Source organism: Sceloporus occidentalis, unplaced genomic scaffold (genome assembly GCF_023333645.1).
Source record: "Sceloporus occidentalis isolate IW3139 unplaced genomic scaffold, rSceOcc1.0.p SCAF_249, whole genome shotgun sequence".
In the NCBI taxonomy this organism is placed as follows: Eukaryota; Metazoa; Chordata; class Lepidosauria; order Squamata; family Phrynosomatidae; genus Sceloporus; species Sceloporus occidentalis.
Genome location: NW_028317229.1, coordinates 493,783 through 511,581, shown reverse-complemented (window position 1 = coordinate 511,581; position 17,799 = coordinate 493,783). Strand labels below are relative to the sequence as shown.

The 17,799-nt window shown below is 41.2% G+C and overlaps 1 pseudogene; it reads right to left on the bottom strand.

Moving 5' to 3' along the window:
- The window catches only part of LOC149276046 (3',5'-cyclic-AMP phosphodiesterase 4B-like), a 132,748-nt pseudogene that overhangs the window by 35,352 nt on the left and 79,597 nt on the right, over nucleotides 1-17,799 (bottom strand).

Genomic DNA, 17,799 nt, shown 5'->3' with positions numbered 1-17,799 from the left:
CTCTTTCAATAAAGTGTAACATTGGACACAGTACGTTTGGGAATGAAGCTGCTGGGTATATTCGCACCCGTTCCGTGGTATACGATTGAAATTACCTACTTATGGAAATGAATTAATGTCATTTATTTATGCAGAATGCGATCCCAGCCGCCTCGCTCGCTCGCCCTGCGAGGTCACTGATTTCCATTATACTCAGCGCGATGACCGCAGGAATAAGTAAAGAGATTTATGTCGGTGCGGAGGAAGAGATAAATCCGAGGATACGTAAAGTCAGCCCCAGCTGGAACGTTGTAACGCGTCGCGGCTCCAGCTACTGCAGACCGTCAAGTCCTGTCACTTCGTACGATTCTGCCCCGGAATAATCCTGAAGTTTCCATTTTACGCCAGATTTCTAAACAAAGTGAAAAATAGCCAGAACGATGAAAACGGGTTTCTCTATACAGTGCAATATATTTCCCTGGCGCGTCTCATCGGTCTCTAACCAACACCATCGGTCAGCTTGTGCTCAGCTTCACATTTGGGGGGCTTCTTCGCTCTCGGATTCAGGGAGTTTCCTCCAACAATTAGGGTCTTGGTTGACCCTCAAGGTGAACAGATATCCCTTGTCTTCTGGCTCCTTCTTAAGGGGAACTCCCACCACATATATATTTATATTTCTAGTATTAGATAGATGTAGGTTTTCAAAATATTCTGCGGTTATCCTTTTTAACCCAGTTGTAGTTTTTTGCCCCATAATATAATTTTTTAGGGCAGCTGCATATCAGCCATTTGTATGATTCTCGCTCTGTTATCTGATCCCCAATCTACTAAACACCGCAACTCCTTATCATACTGCCTGTGGGGAACAATAGAATTACTTAGTCTAAATCACCCAGACAGACTCTCTGACTAATGAAAGTGTATCAAGGAACCAACTTCATTAGCATTGCCATAAAGCATCAGCTCAGTGCGGTGTTTGAGCCGGGAAAGTCACCCAAAATATCACATGACTGACAGCACCGGCGGCTCCAGGTCTGCAGATAAAGGGGGGTTATTTGAGCAAAAGAAAAGATAAAACCTGCTTTGTGTCACGAACTGAAATTACTGTATACAGCGCTGGGGGTTATATTACTGTATACAGTGCTGGGGGTTATATTACTGTATACAGCGCTGGGGGTTATATTACTGTATACAGCGCTGGGGGTTATATTACTGTATACAGCGCTGGGGGTTATATTACTGTATACAGCACTGGGGGTTATATTACTGTATACAGTGCTGGGGGGTTATATTACTGTATACAGCGCTGGGGGTTATATTACTGTATACAGCGCTGGGGGTTATATTACTGTATACAGCGCTGGGGGTTATTACTGTATACAGCGCTGGGGGGGGTTATTACTGTATACAGTGCTGGGGTTATATTACTGTATACAGCGCTGGGGGTTATTACTGTATACAGCGCTGGGGGGGTTATATTACGGTATACAGCACTGGGGGGGTTATATTACTGTACACAGCGCTGGGGGGTTATATTACTGTATACAGCGCTGGGGGTTATTACTGTATACAGCGCTGGGGGGGTTATTACTGTATACAGCGCTGGGGTTATATTACTGTATACAGCGCTGGGGTTATATTACTGTATACAGTGCTGGGGGTTATATTACTGTATACAGCGCTGGGGGTTATATTACTGTATACAGCGGTGGGGGGGTTATTACTGTATACAGCGCTGGGGGTTATTACTGTATACAGTGCTGGGGGTTATTATTGTATACAGCGCTGGGGGTTATTATTGTATACAGCACTGGGGGTTATTATTGTATACAGCACTGGGGGTTATTACTGTATACAGAGAGTGATAGGCGTTACCAGTAAAAGTAAGTAGCAGTTTTATAAAGAATTACTTATTCCAACCCCACCCTTAGCTTTTTACCCCATCTTCCTAAATTTCCGAGCTAAATGGTGTAAATTGGCACAGAATGCCCCGTGTTATATGCCCCGTGTTATATGCCCCGTGTTATATACACACGCGTTTCAATGAGACAAAAGTCAGAAAATGATCCGGATTTCTAATAATTCCCATCTAAATTTCTCTGCTATTAAAATATTCTCAGGAATTCTACCCCTTTAATCGCGGCGATCCCTTCCATTTCCACCCATTAGCCGGAGACAAACTATTTCACACTTTTAACAACAGGATATAAGTCACGTTACACGAGAAGTAAATAAAGTCATCTCCAGAGCGCTTCCTGACAGCGTGACGTCAATGCAAAGTGAATCAAAGCATTACGAGGCTTTTTGGCAGAAAGCTGAAACCTGACTATATAACCTCAACGAGGCAGAGCGGGGTTACAGCCTCCGCTCGCAGGGCATCAACGTAGGAGGGGGCATTTAAATACTAGGGGCTTATAAAACTGGGGGATATCCTCAGAAAGAAGAATTAACAGAGTGGATGCAAAAATGGGGGAGATGATCCTAACTCCCAAGCGTCCCTGTTTAGGAGGGACAGTCCCACTTTTTGTTGGTGCCCAGAAAAGAGTTTGCTGGGTCCAAAATTCTTGGCTTTGCCCCTTTGTGACCTCATTAGGCAAAGCCAAGCGCTATTAAAAAAAACTACTGTGTTCGTGGAGGGTGACATCACATCCAGGGTTTCACAAACAATTCTTTGACATTTTTTCCTTTTCTTTTTAACCATTCGGCTACCGTGCCCTTAAAGCTGTCTAATCATTGTTTAGGTGATTGTGTCCCTCTAAGTCTTATTTGTGAGTGTTGTAAATGAGCAATTCTACATCATCGCACTTTTTTTTGTGTGAAATGTAGGTAATTATTGCAATTTCTTTATTATTTTCTGCATGGACCACACCCTTACGGCAAATTACACAATCTTCCCGACAATAGGCTTTCGAAGCGAAGGTTTATGAACCGTCTCTGGTTTGAGAGTAAGTCATACCTTTGTGACAGCTTTATCACTTCCCGAAAAAAAGAACGTTTTTAACCAATAATCTGCTACATTGTAGCAAACAATATGTGTCATTACAAAGAAGAAGCATCAGCCATCAGGGAAGGAGTGCCGGGGGGGGGGGGAGGGAGGTGGGGGCTGGGGGGCAATTTCTCTTGGGCCACAATCTGAAGCCTTTTCTAGGTGTTTTTTGTGCAGTTCCACATACAGCCGCCAGGAGGTAAAGCGTAACAAGGGATATAGACATTTACATTCTGACTGCATCCTTTTTATGCTCCTCTTATGGATTTTCAATGTAGTCTATTTGGGCGAACATGTGTTGGACTGGACTGCGTGCGCTGAGAAGTCCAGCATTGCCATAGTTTTGGACACTATATTATTGGGCATCTAGCCAGAGGATTACTGGTACCTTCTGGCCTGGGGGGCAGGTACAGTTGAGTGGCTGTCCGTCCCCTTGCTCCCCTGCAGTAACTAATGTACCCAATCAGGGCCGGCCCGACAATGGAGCCAAGTGGGGCAACCGCTCCAGGCGGCACTTTTGAAGGGGCGGCACTTTGCCGCCCCAAGCCCTTTTTTTTTTTTTCTTTTTAAAGCGAAAGAGAGAGAAAGGGGCGCCGAGCTTACCAAGCTGTCAGTACCGCTCGGCGCCCCTCTTTCTCTCCTCTGCGGCGAGTCTCCCTGTTCGGTCTCGGTGCCGGCTTGTAATGCTGAGTGCCGGAAGATTTCCTCATAGCCGGCACCGAGACTGAACAGGGAGACTCGCCGCAGGACTGCTGAAAGCTAAGTACAAGGGCGGGGGGGCGGCAGGGACGGAGGGAGAGGAAGGGTAGATAAGGGGGGGGGGCGGCATTTTAAAATTCGCCCCAGGCGGCATTTTGCCTTGGGCCGGCCCTGTACACAATAGCAGACACTTACACACACTGACTCTAACACTTACACACACTTACACACACTGACTCTAACACTTACACACTCTAACACATATATACTTACACTAAAACATACTCAATCCACCATACCCCACGCTATCAATCACACATCACTCTCACAAATCACACATCACTCTCACAAATCACACATCACTCTCTCTAACACACCACCTTACTTGGAGCTCTACCTTATAGGAAGGAAACAGCTGGGCTTTTACCGTGGGGTCAGGTAACATTGCAGGGTCACATCACATCGCATTATGTGACCCCCACTGAGCCCCCGCCACAGAGAAAGTGTTTGAAGAATTCTGGACCCGCCTGGGACCTATTGCCCCCCCCCCGCCCACCCTTGGTGCCAGCCGTCCTCTGAGTGGTATTTCTCCAGGAGTCAAGATGGACCGGATGGCAGGTGGGGTTCAGGGATGGGTTTAATATTTTGACAATACCCGTGAAATAGGGTAAGTCAGGGGTTCTCAAACTGCGGCCCTCCAGCTGCTGCAGGACTGCATCTCCCATACTCCTCAGCCAGCCCCTTAGCTGAAGGAGCATTCTGGGAGATGTAGTCCTGCAGCAGCTGGAGGGCCGCAGTTTGAGAACCCCTGGGGTAAGTGGATGAAAGGCTATAAAAATATTTCCTCCCGCGCTTCACCAAAACACTCAGTGCTTACTAGACATTCATCCAAAATGTTCTCCCATACCAGGGGGCAGAAAGCCACAGTGAAGGTGCAAGTGACATGTTACTCTTGGCGCCCCCCTAACGCAGTATGTTGAATTGCTACTAATTATTCAAAAAAGGATCCCCCACCATCACTACCCCCTCTGCCGGGTGATATCTCATTACCAGTGTACACACGTTATATTCGTGGCATTGCCATGTTGCCTTGGCTGCTGTTGTCGTCCATTGGCATCTAGTGACAAGACTTAGAAGATATCAGGATAGGAAAGATGGATATATAAGTATTAGCCCAAGTGTTTGTAAATGACCCTCTGTGTTCTGTTGAAATTGATGTAAAGTTACATAAGCTGCCGGGACCTCAGAGGTCTCTTCTTCAGATATTTGGGTTAACTGGAGAGCAAGCAGACTTCCAAGGCGATTTTTCTCACTCGGCAATTTTTCGTTGTTGTTTAATGTGTTACTATTAACATTTAAAAAAATTTTTTACAATTTGAATTAAAAATATATAAAGAAAATAATCTAATTGGAGAAATTATTTTACTGTTATTCACCAATTTATTTATTTATTCTTGGTAACAAGGATGTTACGGGTCATGTACGAGTTGACACTGATTAATAATTACAGTGGATGTGGCTTGCTCCCCAGTTCTTAATGCACACCTTCGGCCCCCAGGGGCCGGCACAAAAAATCCAATAAGGTAAGTAAAGGGCAAGTTACCATTGTAACGCAACAAGGACACACAGATGGGAAGACATTCTAGAAGCCATGGAACGTATCAAGGAACATGGCAGAACGTCTCCAGCAAGTACAGCCTTAGAAGGAGACAAGGTCATCTCAACCTTGAAGAATTCTAAAGCAATTATAAAGCAGGAAATATGAGAACTTTAAAATGCAATGACGTCATTCTATCAAGCGAATATATCTCTAGGGCAAACAGATCATGCACAAATATGTGACTTTCACAGAGGAAATAAAATCTTCGATTATGCCAACTATGCCCGCACCCAGAAATATTTGATGGAATTGTTAAACTTTTTCTTCCAAAGTTACTAATTTTAAACCAGACATTTTGGCCTTTAGATACCAGATTGCAAATATAAGGAATTGTAAAAAAGGGAAAAGGCTACAATTCTGCATCTCAGTTTCACCGATACATAATGTTTAAATTCCCTCTACCACTTCTGCTGGGAGGATGTTCCACATCTATACCCTTAACTATGCAAAAGTGTGTGGAAAGATGCTGTAAAGTAAGAAGCTGATGGCGCTGCTGGGCATCTTCTGATTGCGAAGGGATGGAAGCACGATGCGCTACACTAGGTTTCTTGGCTGATCATTCCAGCTACGGTCCTTTACGTGCTTCTTCAATAGAGCTTAGACAGAACATCTGGAAACCTTGCTGATGCGGTATAACTACCCTGTGGCTTGTTGCTGTGCTCAGTCTTGCCATGGTGTACGGCTCTTGACATTAAACTGTCTTCAGCAGCCTCACCTTGTTAATAAATCTGGCCGTTTCTCTTTCAGTTAATGATTGTCTTTCCGCCTACATATTAAATTGATGATCATTAGCACTTGTTTGGTATAATTGTTTATTCAGAGATATATCTATATGCTTACAGAATCCCTTGCTGTGAGTGAATGTACCTAGAAGAGCTGATGCTGTTTTGAAGGCAAATGCTGGTCACACCAAATACTAAATTGATTTGATTTGTTTTCTGTTCTCTCACTTTGCATTTTTAAAATGATAAAAATATAAACTATGAACCTGCTTTTTTTTTTAAAGCATTCTTTAAAGCGTATTTTCACATCTGCCTAAATCTTTTGCACAGTAGTGTATATCAAAATAATTTAGAATTTTAAAGGATGGAGAATAAAAGTCACCGTGGATAATGATAGGAGCGTCATCCGACGGGGGTCACGTTGTATAAACATTAAAATAGGTCTATGATCTATTTTATACAAACTTTTATTTACCCTGTTATTTACTGCAGATTTTACATGAATTTTACTACAAAATTTGGATGCTCCTTGATTAAAAATGATTACTTCTGGACAAAATCTGTCATTTGAACACTATATAGAGACAAAAAATAACACTAATAATTTCTGATGGATCTTGTATAAAAAAAAAACAATAATTGTTAACTAGCTGTTAAAATGTTGCAATTTATTATGCAAAATAACCGCTGTCTTTCTTGGAATCCAAGAGTTTCTTCCAGAACAGGATCCTTCAGAATATCCAACAATAACGAACATTAAGGTTTTGTTTACCAACCTGTCTAGCCAACAGGTAGATTAACCCATGCGTGCCAGGGAAGTAAACAGTGATGTAACGCTTAAATAATTAATTAACCCATACGTAGACAATATATATATTTATTCTAATAATCCAGAATAGAATTTTAATTTAAAACAAAGACTTTGACAGCAGAAAAGAATCATTCTGATCTAGTCTGCCCAAAGTGAAGCTCAGTAAATCATATGTCATCACTACTGTAAATAAAGGCATGTCTGAATTTGCCTGCCCGGGACGTGCCGAGAGGGGCATTTCCCATCTTTGTTGATTGAAATGTTCCTTTATCCATAAACAACCTGCTAATTATATCTTTAAATATCATCGCGGCCCCCGTGCGACACTGAGGAACCCTAGGCGTACCACGTAGCCTTTTGTTGTGTATACCCTTAGTCTGATGGCATTACGTTGGGATGGAGTTTGTTTTTGTGTTGGTTTAGATAGAGAATTTCTTGGAAAGCCTCAGCGCTGGCAGAAGACGTGTCTTGTATGTTCCTTGGGATGTCCCGTCATCTCGACTTCGCGGAAGAAAAGCAGGGTGTACGTGCAGGACTTATACACAAGCGTGTTTCACTTCAAAGGTATCAAAGTAACAATCGTTTGAGGAAACGCTTGATTAATGATAATGAGAGTATAACGAGGGTATTGTATCATCTTCCTAACCGCGAGCCGGCGAAATAATCAGATGCAAAGGCAGCAAAGTTCTGTTTGTATAAAAGATACTAATGTATCTCTTATATGTTTTTCAACATGGCAAACAAACAAAAAGTTTAATTCAAATAGAAACCTAGGATTTGATGGCAGATAGGAAGCATTTGGCCCCATCTAGTCCGCCGAAACAAGACTCTCTCTCTCTGGACGTTAGTTGTCAAAGCCTCAAACTACTCATTCTCAATGATGTCAGGGTTCCAAATGGTTAAGTAGCCACTGTGGATGATCAGAAGGTGATTGGCTTATATCAATATAATGGTTAATTTCCTGGGCAATGTATAGTTAGTTAAATTGGTGAGATGCCCTGTATAATGTATAGTTAAATCAGTGAGATGCCTTGTATAATGTATAGTTAAATCAGTGAGATGCCCTGTATAATGTATAGTTAAATCAGTGAGCCGGCCCGGTATAATGTATAGGTAAATCAGTGAGCCGGCCCCTGCATAATGTATAGTTAAATCAGTGAGCTGGCCCTGTATAATGTATAGTTAAATAAGTGAGACGGTCCTGTATAATGTATAGTTAAATAAGTGAGACAACCCTGTCCTTCATAATGTACACAAAGCTGCAAGGTCCTGATTTAGTGAATAAATCCCTAGGTGTTAGACTGCTGCCTCTCGTTACCCCTCCTGCTTAAATACCTTCAAACCTCTTAATTTACGTGGAACGCCTGCAGCCGGAGACCTGCCACGTTCTCACACAATCACCCGGCAGATTCCACAGACGGAATTATACACATTCGTATCTCATAAGGAAACACAATTATTTTTATCCTGCAGTGATTTCAGGTTACCGAATACTTTTGTCACAATAGACGTGTCACAAAGTTATTTGCCAGGGGCCGGCGTGTCGCAGAAACACAGGCTGAAGCCCCTGAAGATCGCCTGATATCCAATGTCAAGATTGTATCATAGATTTTAAGATTTTTGCTGTTTTAACCCCTTAATGACAAAGCCCGTACATGTACGGGCTCAAAATACATTGTTTTCAATGAGTTTAGGGACCGCTCATTGTCCTTAAGGGGTTAAAGCATCTGCCAGGTAGGCAGTGACTTTTCCTGGCCTAGGACTAGGGCTGCATGTCCAGGGGGGCAACAGTCCCCCATGGTACGAAACAAGGGGGCATATCTCCATCTCTCCCCAGTCCACCAATCGGAGGAGACCGTGTCCGGAGGCAACACAGTTTTGCGGAACTTCACCAGAAGGCCATGACCAGTTGTCCACAGAGAAGCAGACGAAGAAAGAAGACTTTTTGGAGCAGCGGGCGAAGAAAGAAGACCGAAGAACAAGAAGATGAAACAGAGCTATGCAGCAAGGAGACGGGGACGTGGAAGTGGTCAGCGGAGAAGTTAGGGAGACATTCAAAGAGAGCATGAGAGCGTGTGAGAGAGCGTGAGAGTGTAGTGGGACTGCCTGCCAGCTGCTAAGCCAATGGCCTTAGAAACAAAATAATTTAAAGGCAGATAAGGACCGTTCGGACCATCTGGGCTGCCCATATTTTGCGCTGTAAAAGAACAGCTCATTGAGCTTCTCAATTAGACCCTGGAGGGACTTCCGTCTCATAAAAGTGACTGCTTTGAGTTTAATCTTAAACGTGAGTCTGGGGAGAAGAGAGGGATGCTGGTCAGGAGATTCTCAGTGAGCCTAAAAACTCAGATCACTGCCTTTCGGCAGCGTTAGGGTCCATGGAGCAGGCAACCGACGCGGCTGCTTGTTACGATGATAGCCAATGTGGATACATTATAAGTTAAAGTGATAACATGCTGCCAGCTGATCCAGTGTAAGATTGTCTGGCAGGATGCTGGTAGAAAACGTCAATTATCATTATTATTATTATTTATTGTTTTATATAGCGCCATCAAATTCCGTAGTCAATCCCTGCTGGCATGCAGGCATCAGGGATTGTGATGTCACCCCCCTGATATAAACAATATAAATGTTTATTATGTAAATATTATATAAATTATATAAATGTAACCCCTCCTTATGTGTGCATACCCTGTAATATTTTGCTTATTCTCCCTTAAATAGGCTGTGTAGTGGGTGGTGGGAAAATCTGTTTTTTTTTTAACCCTTCCACGCATAATCTTGCATGCCCTAAGGGTTCATTTCCCTATACGGAAAACATTAATTGCTTTCTCTATAATGTTAATAAAATAAATCTTGGAAGATCCGTCATTCTGTTATTTACGCTGAATATTTACTCGCATAAAAACTATGCAGAAACTTCTGAAAAGCTTTTTTAGTTTCTATGGCAACAACCTATCACTACCTGCTTTGGTGCAACATGATAATTAAACATTCCCCAAAATGTTTGCATAATTAATGACTTCTGGGAAGGGTTTGGCGTTCGGCCGTACAAGGAAGGAGGTTTCTAATGAATAAACCGCTACTAACCTTGTATGTTAACTCTGGTGAGCTGAGGCTGGCTGGTCATAGGCGACCTCCTGCGAACAAAAAGGAAAAATATATATCATCTAAAAATATATATAAAACAAATTTAGTCACGTGGTCATTTCCCGTTATTTCTATGATAAACGGATTCATTTTTCAGACACTTTTTAAATACTAATAAATATAGTGTTATATCGTCTTAGTGATACATACAGTTGTTCATCACACGGATACATATATATCACTGAAATAAACCAGTGTGTTGAAAACCCCAATTTACTGCAGAATTCCTCTAATCTCAGAAAACAGGAGTATAGGTGAAAATTTTAAGTAGAAAAGCAAGATACAATGTGTGTGTGGGGTGTGATCAAAGTGTACTTTAAGGGTTATGTTAATTTTTGGGGGTCTATGGCGACTGCATGTCAGTAAAGTAATGGTTAAAGTTCTAATAAATCTCTTGACTCATTTTTAGAGTGAACCTGGAGCATCTTGCCCCATTCCACCCCACTACCCTGCTGCATGCTTCTCCTACTGCCCCACGCCATCCTTGCCATTGCTCCCTTTGGCCCCAAAACTGGTAATAGGGCCCCAAAGTCTAGTTCCATGTAGTGAAGTGCAAGTGCCATGAGGGGGGCTGTTACCGGCCCTTTATCACTCCCATCACTCCTGTGTTCCAATGGCCCTTTATCACTCCCATCACTCCTGTGTTCCAATGGCCCTTTATCACTCCCATCACTCCTGTGTTCCAATGGCACGTTGTGTTCGCTGATCCAAGTTTAAGTTTAAAAGGATAATTGATGGTTAGAAAACCCTTTTGTAATTATGTTACAGCCAGAAATCTCCTTGTTTTCCATGAAAACTGCTCAGTGACCCCAAACTTTTGAACGGCAGTGTATACAAATTGTTTTGTACCATCGAGGTTTCATTTCACACCGACCATTACATATGTGTAATATTTCTATATTATGGATCTGGAGAGATGGGGATGGATGGGTAAAGATACATTATATTTAAACTATGTATAGGGTCCCTGAGCCATCTCAGCTGTCATCAGCCTCTGGTGACAATTTTGGAGGCTTATTTGAGTCACGTGCCAATTATTTGGCCTATAAATTATCATAAAACAACATATTTACACAGCATTCTTGTAGATCTAATTTTATTTACATATTCTTGTCTTTAACGTTTAAGTTAATGTATATATTTTTTTCTATATCTATCCTGGGCTTAATTTTGACACTGTAACATATTATAAGAACTAAAACAGAGTTTTATAATCTATCAGTGGGTGATGCAATTTACTAAGAACCTAGTTTTGTATTATTTTATGAATTATATTTATATCTATATGTTTGCTGCATCCCAGGTCAAGGTCATTAGAACTAATTTCTTATATCCACATTATTATTTTTATTATTATATTTTATTTGTATAGCACCAACAATACCTGCAGTGTTTCTAACAGTCCCTACATTCGAAGGGTCTGACAAAACTAGAACTGACAGACTAAGACGACCCCATATATTAGGGAAAGACGGCCCTGCCCTGCCTAGACCTATAAGGGTTAATGCTACTCCTATGGAAACGAGGACATTGCCTAAATCTGATTGTTTAAAAAAAAAAAAAAAAAAGGCAAATTTAGCGTTGACCTTGTGACGGTGAATTAAATCCGGACGCTCCAATTTCCCAACAGATAAAATCCTTGATGTGCTTTATCGTGTGTTGGTGTAAAGCGCCTCCTGGTGGCAGCTTTGATAATAGCCATCAGTCCAATAAATTCCAGAATGGAAATGATATTTTATGGTTGACCCCAAATTACCACTAGTAATAAATTAATATAACTTTCCAAGTGGTAGTGGTTTGTATTCTTTTTAGTAAGAATTATGTGCGGCTTTTTCACTCTATTTAACTTTTTTTTTTTCATTATTACTGCGGGCTTCTTATACTTAAGTATTTAATGGATAATTGTTATTTTGAGGCATTGATCCAATTTTCTAAACAATAAATAACACATAACAAAGAAACCTCTAAAGTCCATATAGGAATAAACCCCCCCAAGAAGTGTGTTGGCCAGCTTTGATTTAAAGCCACTGGCATCTTTCACCAAAATGACCCCATAGTATACATTTTCTATACATCTCATTTATTAAACACATCTCCAAATGTATGCCTCCCAGGTGCCCCAGTTTAGTTTGTCCAGTATCTCTCTGGAACCCAAATTCCTGATGCCCCTCTTTCCTCCCCTGATGCCCCTCTTTCCTCAACTGATGCCCCTCTTTTTTAGGAGCTCGGAATATTTGCTGGGTACGAGGGTATCGCAGGGTTCCACAGCCCTGAAAGTTACAATAATGTGTACATTTATGCCTCTCCTCCTTTTGGGAGGAATGCAAATATTACAGGGGGGGGGGGGGTTGTTAACCAGTCCTGTACATCAACCAATCAACCAAGACGCCCAGCCAGGGAAAGGGCATTTAGGGACACAGATGGTCCCTGGCTAATAGTTACCACCATGTGTGGAGAGCAACACAGCAGAGGTGACCCTGTCTGATCCTTTACCTCTCACATCTGATTTAATAATGCATGTCAGATACGATGGGTTTACCATCTTAAAGAGATCAGGAGTTTCCCAAAACCCGACAGCGTTCTGAGCATAAACCTTTCATTTATTATTTGACAGATTAATGTTAAGATAAAACCACTGATCTCCAGGACTTTACTGATCCTTTCATTGGCCGCAAGCAGACCCAAAGTCGCAGGCAGAGCTCAGCTGAATGCATCCCTTAATTGGTCCGACCATGAGGAGCTCATCCGATGCCAAAACAAATTACCGGGGTTTCAAGATACATCCCACGAGTGCATCTGCGGAGTGTTCCATGCCTGACTTTTTATGAGGGTGATGACATATATATATATATACCATACATTGCAGGGCAGGAGGCGTCCGCTGAATTAAACCCGGGACTGAACATTTTAATCACAGCTCCAAAGGAAGGATTATTCTGAATGTCTGTATAGAAAAACCAAACCTCATCTTTAACAAAAACGCTCCGTATGAGGTCACATTCCTGCCATGAAGTCCAAAACATACAAAGTTTTTAATGCACTTGAAAGTCCATCATGGACACAGATTTCAGCATTACTAAATTCACTTATTAAAACCTATTATAGTTTGTGCTTTTTTGTTTCTTAATCGGTGTTCATTTATAGGATTTAGATTTTTCCTCTGTTCGCTCACTTTGCATTTTGTTAAATGATAAAAATCAACTATTAACATGTATATTTATGAAAGCATTCTTACTTTACAGCACTTTTCCACACCTGCCCAAAACCTTTGCACAGTACTGTATATATATATATATATATATATATATATATATATATATATATATATATATATATATTCACATAGGGTTCATTTAGGGTACATAAAACTAAGCTCTTAATGAGATAAGGCAAAGCCAATAAAATTCCACCACCAAGTGGACAGAAGCTGTTACTACAGCTTGTTTTTGAGCGTTAGCTCTTTAGATCCGGCTGTTCTCTGCATTAAGCATTATACTTATTGCAATTGTATAAATAATATTTTTTTCTTGCAAAATAAAGTGTCTATAAAAAAGCATTCCATATTTACTTGTAAGAATACAAATATTATTGTCTTAAACAAAGGCTAATTGGAATTTGGATATTTTGTTTCCACTAAATAGAGGGAAGATATTTTCTGCTGCACTTGTTTTTCTGAGCACTTCCTGAGAACGCTTAAAAGGTGTAAAATGAAACTGCTTCCCCTGCTGCAAATATATCAAATGCTCATATAATGGTAACTTTAACAACAATTGGCCCTTGAATTAACACATTTTCCAATAGCATAAATTCCTAAAAAAAAATTATATGTATAAAAATCAAGGAAAACTATGCATTTAAAAAAAAGATGGAAGCTTACTTATTTGGTGCTCCGTGGACATTGGTCAGTACAGAAAAATTATTCCTCACACTTCGCAAGCTTGCCAAGACCTAAGCAAAAAATAAAAGCATTTGGAAATATTTCTTAATATGTGGTTAATGTAATAATATATAAATTCACATATTTTTATACTTATATAAGGTATCATTGAAATCATACCTGTGCAAAGGGTGTTACTATCAAATCATCTCCATGCCTAAAAAACATCAAAAATGTATATAAAAAGTCAAATTTTAACACAAAGAGATACATAGTTTATAAAAAAGTGATTGTGGTTCTAAATTTTAAACATCATGGAAACCGATGGAATGGCCCAGTCAGCAATACGAGTCTGTTGGCTGCCATGGTAATAAGACCATTATCCTCCTCTCCTGTTCTAGGAACCCCTATTAATACTAATGTTTTCAATATTAATATAATGTACAAATGAATTTCCATTTTCCAGGATTTTGGAATTATTTGACAAATTTCAATCACTACAGAAATAGGAAAAAAAGTACGGATAAGAGAAAACAGGAGATTCTAGCCGGCTTTTCTTTTGCGATGCCTTTTGGGGTTCAGTTGGAACAGTTGGCCAAAACGTGAAATTTCAACTATTTTGGTAAATTCCCTTTGTAAATTAAACCAAAAGTGGTCAATTTATTTATAAGCATGGAATTTAATGGCATTATATAAAACAATAAATAATAATAATTCAAGTACATGCAAAGTGCTGCCCCTGCTGTATATAGGGTGTATAACTAGTGCATTACCTTCTGCCAGTTTATACATTCTACAGACTGCAGGGGGCAGCACTTTACCTCTGCCCATCAGCAATATGTTAAATGTATAAATTCCGGGGGGGGGTATATATATATACAGTATGTATATCCATTTGAACACATGGATACCTGTAAAACTGGCTAAAACTATATTATCGAGCTTCTTAGGGGTGCAGATATTTATTGATGCATTTTAGATGAAGGAGATGAGCTGCAAACTTACACAGAAAGGGGATCTCCCACCATTTTTTAATTCATATTATCAGATTAAAGTATTTTTTGGAAAATATTGTGCTGTTCCTTCCTCTTTAAAACCAGTTGTAGTTTTTGCCCCATAATATAAAGTTTTCAGGCAGCTGCATATCAGCCGTTTGTATGATTCTCGCTCTGTTATCTGACCCCCAATCTACTAAACCCCCCCGACTCCTTATCATACTACCTGTGGGGAACAATAGAATGGCTCGGTCATAATCACCATGTTGGACTCTCTTAAAGGAATGGACTTCATTAGCATCGCCATAAAGCATCAGCTCAGTGTGGTGTTCGAGCTGGGAAAGTCACCCAAAATATCACATGACTGACAGCGATGGTCGCCTATAAGTCTTGTTTTCTTCCCAATATATCCAGCATTTCACATCAGAAAGAGATTCCATAAGGCAGCACAGGAGCTTGCTATCTATTCCAAGCTATATTTTAGAACTTTGACCAAACATTTAACCACATCTATATGTTTTGTTTGTTCACAAATCCACCATTTTTATTTTTGTATGTATTGGATTTTTTTTGTGTGATATTAATGTTTCAAGATCCAGTTTTTAGCCCACTTACTGTTCGCTTGCCGCAGAGGAATTCCGGGACATCGCCTTTGGTGACAGGTCATAGTCGCTGTCGGATCTGTAGAGAAAAGATTCCCTGCGCTGGTTGTGATTTGGGAAGTTGGCGTGGAGAACAAGTCCGGAGCCAGGGCTCGCCTGGGGGTCCAGCGGGCTGCGTCCTGTCGCCGGGCCATTTTCCACATCAAAACTAGAAGAAAAAAACAACATATATAAAAATCAATGAGTGAATAATACCGTATTTGCTCGATTATAAGACGACCCTGATTATAAGACGACCCCCCAAATCTTAATATTAATTTAGGAAAAAAAGAAAAAGCCTGAATATAAGACGACCCTATAGGAAAAAAGTTTTACCAGTAAATGTTAATTCATTTAAACACTTTTTTTAATAAAAGCTATGCTTGAGAAAAATATTTTGGTTTTATTTCCTTCTATTTTCCAACCTGTCCCCCAGTTATGCACATCTGCCCCAGAAGTGCCTTATACCCCCTATATGCCACTGTGCCCCATGATATGCCTTTTAACCCTCTAAATGCCACAGTGCCCCATAATATGCCTTTTAACCCTATATGCCACTGTGCCCCATGATATGCCTTTTAACCCTATATGCCACTCTGGCACTTAGAGGGTTAAAAGGCATATTATGGGGAAGAGTGGCATATAGGGAGGTTTAAGGCATTTCAGGAGGCAGAGTGGCATTAAAGGGGTTAAAAGGCATTTCACAGAGCACTCTGCCTCCAGAAATGCCTCAAACCCACATTTAACACTCCCCCTCCCTCCTCCAAACTTACCGGTGCTTCTGAGTTGGGGGGGGCGCATAACACAGGAGGGTCCAGGTCCCCTGCATCTGAGCCCCAGGTGCTTAGTCCGGGCAGCATGTAGAGCTCCACGCGAATCGCGTAGAGCTCTAAGCACCGGGGACTCAGAAGCACCGGTACGTTGGAGGGGGCATAACACAGGAGGATGCAGGTCCCCTGCATCCTCCTGTGTTATGCCCCCCCCTCCAACTTACCGGTGCTTCTGAGTCCCCGGTGCTTAGTCCGGGCAGCGTTTAGAGCTCTACGCGATTGTATCGTGTAGAGCGTAGAGCTCTACACGATACAATCGCGTAGAGCTCTACACGCAGCCCGGACTAAGCACCGGGGACTCAGATGCACCGGTAAGTTGGGTCGGGGGTTAACACAGGAGGATCCAGGTCCCCTGCATCTGGGTCCCCAGTGCTTAGCCCGGGAAGCGTGTAGAGCTCTACGCGATTGTATCGCGTAGAGCTCTACACGCAGCCCGGACTAAGCACCGGGGACTCAGAAGCACCGGTAAATTGGGGGGGGGGGATTAACACAGGAGGATCCAGGTCCTCTGCATCGCTGCGGGGGATCTGGATCTTAGTCTCATAATCAGACCTATTTGAGGTCTGATTATAAGACGACCCTGATTATAAGACGAGGGGTATTTTTCAGAGCATTTGCTCTGGAAAAAACCTCGTCTTATAATCGAGCAAATACGGTATATGGAACGCATAAAAATATTCAATATATTCCCGAATATAATATAAACACAATTTCTTAAAATCTACCTGCTCTGCTGAAGTTACCAACGTTATAACTCATAATTCATCATTTTTTACCGGGAACACTTAATTCCCCAAAGCAGGATAAAATATCCTTAAAAACATCTTAAGAAACAATTTTTTAATGCAATTAATCCTTTAGAGAAAAGCATAAAATAGGAAGTGCAATTAGTGTTGTGTCCAAGTGGGACAGCAGCATCAGCGATGAGTAACCAATGAGCGTGTAGCATTTTTGTCACAATGCTATAATATATATAAACCAAATACGGCCAACAGATTACAACTACCATCACCCTCAGCCAGATCTTTTACTTTTACAATGCTGCTTGATATGAAGATGCAGGATGAGCACCATTGTTTTATATATCTCTAAGGTTCCTAAAATAATGGAAAAAGCAGATTTTATTCAAGATTTAGTTTATTATTAAAATTGCAGAGATTGTAATGACCAGCAGGTGGCGCCGCAGAACCAGAAACAGGGAGCTGCATGAATGATTATTGCATTTTAATGATTAATGGAAGCTTTCACTTAGTACGTCAGAGACCAAGAGCCGGGACCGGCATCTCCCAGTTACCGCTACATTAATCCTATTGCTCTGCTGTGACCGATACTCTGATACTAAACCACCCAAACCAGTAACTGTACGACTAAACTAGACAACTGCCCTAGGTCTCCACGAATAGTCCCTTGTTGATGACTCCTACACAGATTAGGCTTTGACTTTAGATC